Raw genomic sequence first — 6,546 nt, 5'->3', positions numbered from 1 at the left:
GATTAGAGTGTGAGAGGAGAGAGAGAAGAGAAATGAGATCAGAGATAAGAAGTGAGCAGGGTCTTGCACTTCGTATTAAGGAATTTGACTTTTTCTGAGGGCACCAGATAGTCATTGAAGGGTTTGAGCAGGCGCACGAAATAGGATCTTCATTTCAGAGATATGCTCAGGCCTCTGTGTGAAGGCTGTGGGGCGTGGGGAGAATGGTGTGCAGATGAGAGGCGGGAAGCCCAGTTGGGAACCTTCTGCAGTAAACTGAGAGAGGATGGCGGGCTGTGCTCAGTTCAAGGCAGTGGAGGTGGAGAGTAGATCCATTGGAGGGAGGTTTAGGATGTAGGGTTGTTGGTTAGGCCTTGATGATTGACTGGAGAGAGGAGATGAGAGAAAGGGAGGAATGTGGGATGACACCCAGGATTCTAGTATATGGTGTTCCTGGGGGACACAGGAAGTGGAGCAGAGGTGGAGATTGGGGAAGATGGCTTTACCTTTTGGATGTGCTCAGTTTGACCTGTGGGAGTCCAAGTGGAGGTGGCCCTTCTTCCACTAGACGTGCAGGTCTAAGGCTCAGGAGTGCTGTGGGTTAGGCCATCAGTCATGGCAGGAAAGGGAATCACCCTGAACAGTGGTGGATGGAGAAGAGAAGCTGGCCTCAGGGAGCCCTGGGGGACGTCAACACAGAGGGAAGGGCAGAGGAGAGAGGCCAGCAAGATGTGATCGGGGCAGAAGGCGTCACAGAAAACAAGGAAAGAGTGTGTGAATAGGAGGGAGTGAGATGGTGCCCAGAAAGTGCCCTTGGAAAGTAGCAACATTTGGGTTCCTGGTGAGAGGAGTGCAGTGGCCTGGTGGGGCAGGAGAGAGTAGGATGGGGGAAAAGTGAAAAACAAAATATAAACAATCTTTTCTGTACATTATTTATTGTGAAGTAGAAAAGACAGGTTGTGAAATACATGTTAAGAAATTTTTGCTTAAAAAGTCCACTGGCCGACTGTGCCATCACCAAGGTAATAAAAGAAGGACTTAAGACAAAGGTGGTGGCAAACAAGTGGACATCAGGGCAGCTCACTGCTGCAAAAGTAACATTCTGGGAAAATATAATTGACACTGGTATTGGTGACCTTTGAGTGGAGGGAAATCTTAACTTCCTCCTGTTTTTCTTTTTTTTAAAATAAATTTTATTTATTTTTATTTTTGGCTACGTTGGGTCTTTGTTGCTGTGCGCGGGCTTTCTCTAGTTGCGGCGAGTGGGAGCTACTCTTGTTGCAGTGCACGGACTTCTCATTGCAGTGGCTTCTCTTGTTGTGGAGCACGGGCTCTAGGCGCGCAGGCTTCAGTAGTTGTGGCACGCGGGCTCAGTAGCTGTGGCTCGTGGGCTCTAGAGCGCAGGCTCAGCAGTTGTGGCACACGGGCTTAGTTGCTCCACGGCATGTGGGATCTTCCCGGACCAGGGCTCGAACCCGTGTCCCCTGCATTGGCAGGCGGATTCTTAACCACTGCACCACCAGGGAAGTCCTTTACTTCTGTTTTTGATTTTTTGCAGACCATCATTTTATAACTTAGAATTTTAAAAATTAAAAATTGCTAATTGAAGAGTGTTTTGGAGCTTTGTTTTATTTCTTAAATCCCCTGGGCGGGGGGAGGGGGTACTTGAGCACATCTAAATGCCGAGGAGAAGGAGGTAAACGTGAAGGTATGTGAAAGAGCGAGGACAGTTGTAGGAGCTCGGTTCAGGGAAGGGACAGGAAGGGGGATCCAGGCCACTGTAAAGGATTAGTTTCTGACCCTGTGAAGGAAGGCAGAGATGGTTTGCTGATGCAGGGAGGTTTACAGGTGGGGTTTTGGGGAATAAGATGAGACAGGTTATCTCCTTTGATGAAGGAAGAGAGGAAGTGGTGTTAAAGGTTGGGAGAAAAGCCATGTTATGGGTTCAGAACCCGGATGTAGAGAGAGCTGTGCCTGTGGCTTAATAGGAAGTAGCCCGGAGCTAGGCAGGGGTGCCTGCTAGCTTAAGGCACAAAGGAACAGGGTCTTTTCCAAGCGTGACTGAGCGGTAATGGTTCAGAAGCAAGGAGGATGCCGACGGTGCCTCTTGATGGTGAGGTCAGTGGAACAGGGCTGGCCGTGTGACAGTGACAGTTCCCTCAGGAGAGCTGCATTTCCATTAAGACAGAGGGTGGAGAGAACATTAGTGAAGTGTTACCAACCAGGGTTCTTGGCCTCCTTAATCAATAGAAATTGATGAGGCCAGACAAAAAATTCAGGCAAGGCTTTATTGGGCTCCTGCTGCAGCAGGCGGGAGTGAAAACAAGTAACAGTTTCCCTTGATCGCTCTGAGGCGGGCAGCGAGCTGGTTCCTTATATGAGGTGAGGGCAGGGGCGGGTCCAGGAGTTGGCTGGAGGGGTGGCTTGGGTGGTCTGCCCACCCCTCTGGTGGTGGTGAGTGCAGGGGGCATGCCCAGTACCCTGCTTTTGCTCTCAGCTCTTCAGAAGTGGCAGTTGGCTTTTTTTTTGGTCTTCTTGTATCTTGTCCATAATTTCCCCCAGCTGTGCATGCATGTATATAGTTATTTTTAGTCCCTTATAGTTTCTTTGTATTTTGTTTGTATTTCATTTGTTCAGGTGTAAGCACTGCAGCAAAGGGTCCCAGGTCCTAGTCTGTCTCATTATCCCCTGAGGGATTCTACACCTTTTATTCTTAAGGGGTAAAGGGCCAAGGGTCTCATCTTCTGGAACTTCTTCCTGCTGGACAGGGGCCACAGACCCTAGCCTACCCTAGAGGTGTAGAAGTCCAGCGCTGACTGTTCCAAGGACCTGTAGGGACCTGGGCCACCCTCTGCTGGAATGGGTTGAATTCCTTGAGCCATCATGAGTCTTACTTGAAATGTTAGAGCCTAGAAGACACAAACTTGCCCAGAAGGCTAAACAAACAAGGGCCCAAAAGGAGAACACCAGTAGCCACTAAAGGGCCTAGAAAGGGAAGGAACCAGGGTAACTTTGGGAGGGCTTCCTTAACTGTTGACCAGGCAGGGGAGGCGATATCGCCACTGCTAAAATTGTGAAGCTAGTCTGCCTGGGCGTATATTTCCTTAATGTTAACTTCCACCTGTCCTATCACACTAATTCAGGTGCAGCAGGAAGTATTATCGCACAAACTCCGCCTTGTTCTTCCAGAAGGTTATCAAGAGCTAGACGATTGTCAAGAACTAAATTAGCCAAAGAAATGAGAGGTCTTAAGCCCCATTAAGGCTTGTCTGTTCCATCGTATAACCAAGCTGTCTGATCTCAGTGTTGCTTCATGATAGGTAGAGCCTCCCCGTGGAGCTGCCAGGCCTGTGGCCAGCTCTGCCCTTGCTAAGATCATTCCCAGGGGACTTCCCTGGTGGTCCAGTGGCTAAGACTCTGTGCTCCCAGTGCAGGGGGCCTGGGTTCGATCCCTGGTCAGGGAACTAGATCCCACATGCCACAACTAAAAGATCCTGCGTTTCGCAACTAAAGATCCTGTGTGCCGCAACTAAGACTCTGCGTAGCCAAATAAATAAACAAACATATATAGAGAAAAAAGATCATTCCTAGAGCTTTCTGGGTTTGGTGGTGAGCCTGACTGGTTCTGTTGCAGATGAAAATCCCTCTTAACCCTGTAGTCCTTACAGCACACTCTCCTATGAAGTGAACATTATCAGTGCATTTATATGCTATAGCTTGGTTGGAAAAGGACAGAGTCTGTCGATAATTCCGTAACATATGATGGTTTGGGTGTCCGCAGAGGAAAACAAACCCTTCAGGGGGTGCAGACCTGAATGTCTGTTTCACAGTTGTTAAGACCAGATAGCCCTTGAAGGACATAACTGTTGTTAGTACTTAAACAATTAGGAGACAGCAGACTATTATGTTGATGATTAAGCATATAAAGCTCTACAACATTTTTAACAAGATGTTCATGTATGATCTGCTGAGTACAGTAGCAAGAATGGCAAACAGGAGTCCAACCTACTATATCATTTTACTTATCTGTCGAAGGTGCCTGTCTTTTGAATAGGTATCTCAGATCTTCCAGTGGCTTACAGGTGTATTGTTCTGTTGTTAACCTGCGGGGTTTCTGGAGGTAAAAGCTTTAGTCTGGACAAATGTACCCAACTAGATATCCCTTGCACTTTGACAGCAGTGGGAGTGGTTCAAATTACTTTATAGGGGCCCTTCCATTTTGGCAATAGTTGGTCTTCGGGGGACCCCTTTCCAGGTTTTAAGAAGAACTTGGTGCCTGGGATTTATTTGTGAAGGAACTGCTCCTTCCTCTGTATTTTTAGTGGGAGCTGGCAGTGCCTTGTGGGTATAGTTCAGGATTGTCTTCTGAACTTGTCCTAGATTAATAATATATCTCAGGGCCTGGTTCACTTCTTCATCTAGTAGAATGTCAGTAGTAAGAAAAGGTCTCCCATAGGTCCTTTTATTTTTTTACTTGTTTATTTTTTAAGGAGTTTTTTTTTTTTTGTTTGTTTATTTTTGGCTGCGTTGGGTCTTCGTTGTTGCGCCCGGGCTTTCTCTAAGTTGCGGCGAGCGGGGGCTGCTCTCTTGTGGTGCGCATGCTTCTCATTGCGGTGGCTTCTCTTGTTGCGGAGCACGGGCTCTTAGGCGCACGGGCTTCAGTAGTTGTGGCATGCGGGCTCAGTATTTGTGGCTCACGGGCTTAGTTGCTCTGCGGCATATGGATCTTCCCAGACCAGTGCTCGAGCCCGTGTCCCCTGCATTGGCAGGCGGATTCTTAATCACTGTGCCACCAGGGAAGTCCTGAAGACATTTTTTAGGAGGCAGAATTGTGTTAATACGGTCTTTTATTCAATTTTAACATAATTTTATTTATTGAATAGTTAAGATAGTCACATTCCAAATTCAAAATATATGCAAGGGTCTATAACGAAGAGTTTTCCTCTTTCCACTTGGACTTTATTTCAGGGACATTTCGAACTTTTAAAAGTGGAGAGAATAGTATAAAGAACCCATGTACCCACCAGCCAGCTTCAGTCTGGCTTCATCTGTTGCCACTGTTCCACTGGATTATTCCCTGGTGTTGGCCTTATTTTAAAACAAGCTGAGAATCTGTCTTATGCAGTGAAAGGCAAGGATTTCCTAAGTTGGAATTGCTGCAGATCTCTTTGGGGGCCATTTAAGAGCTCTTTTACTACCACTGATCCCTTTAAGATTTTATTTTGGGGCCACATATAGTATTTGCTTTTCCAGAGCGCCTTTCCCTTCTAAAGAGTATCTTTTTTTCTCCGTCTTTATGCCAAGAACTCTGTAGGAATGTCCCATACTTCCCCAAGGCTTCTGCTTCTGATAGATGGCCCAGTTGGCTCATCTTAGAAAACCTCCACAAGACATTTTCTGAAAGGAGAGGGGGAGTAGAAAAGTGTAAGGGGTAGGGAGTTTTGAATCCCCTAAAGCTGAGGACTGTGTTTGGGTCTGTTTTTGTTGCTCAGAGCCCCTGTTGAGTTCCCTGCTGTGTAGGATGCCAGAACTGGAGACTCTGGAGATCATGAAGTTGGTGAATTGCCCTGAGACCTTCACCCCGGACATGAGGTGCATCATGGGCGAGTCCCCTTCAGTGCGGGGCTACTTCGTCCTGGTGGGAATGAACTCTGCTGGCCTTTCGTTTGGTGGAGGAGCTGGAAGGTAAGTCTTTCCCACTCAGGTTCGGCTTGCAGGGCTTCTTCCTTTCTGGAATTACTTCTGGTTCATAGGGTTTGTGATATACCTAATCCAGTATGTTCATAATAAGAGGAAGACACATGTCATGAGAGAGTTGTCCCCTTGAAAGTACTTGCCATGGGAGGCTCTCCCCGTGTTCCAGACACGTCATTGTACAGAATGTTTTTGGAACTCCTCTTTTGGAGTTAGCCTTGGAGCCAGTGGGATGTTTTTTTGGAACTACTTCAGTCATAACAAATGTTGCTCATTCATGAAACTGGAAGTAGAGCAGGTTTGGACGATAAGATGATGAAATTTTTGTTAGACATGTTAGCCTACCTATGGATTCCCAGATGTGGTGGCTCACAGAACAGTTGGGTAAAGAGGATAGAAGTCCAGTGACTAAATTTCTGGATGGAAGCTAAGTATAGTAAAAGATCACTGGCTGCTTCTCTCTGATGATGTTTTTCTCTTCCTACTGCTATAAGCAAAAATATACACACAGCTCGTTTTCCACACAGACATGGGCTCATGTTACATAACATCTTACAGAAAGCCCCGAATGAACTTTTTGGCCAACCCAATACTTGAGTGATGAGTAAAGTGCCAGGTTCTTACTACGAAGTCAAGTGTAAGGCAGCACGTCAAGTCCAGTGACAGTGATAGGGACTGCAGGAGGAGGAATGGGGCTTTTCCCCCACAGCCATGCCCCCCATCGCAAGGAGGGAAGGTATCTTGTTTACCTGTTCTCAAATTCTCTTGTACACTATGGGAACAGGTACAAATGGTTTTATGTACAGTGTTTATTCTTAGTGATGGCAAATACATATATCTGGTTACCACAGATGCAGGACATTTCTCAGGCAG

The sequence above is a fragment of the Balaenoptera borealis genome (genome assembly GCF_965194805.1).
Source record: "Balaenoptera borealis genome assembly, chromosome: 19".
Classification (NCBI taxonomy): Eukaryota; Metazoa; Chordata; class Mammalia; order Artiodactyla; family Balaenopteridae; genus Balaenoptera; species Balaenoptera borealis.
Note: the sequence above shows the minus strand (reverse complement) of the source record.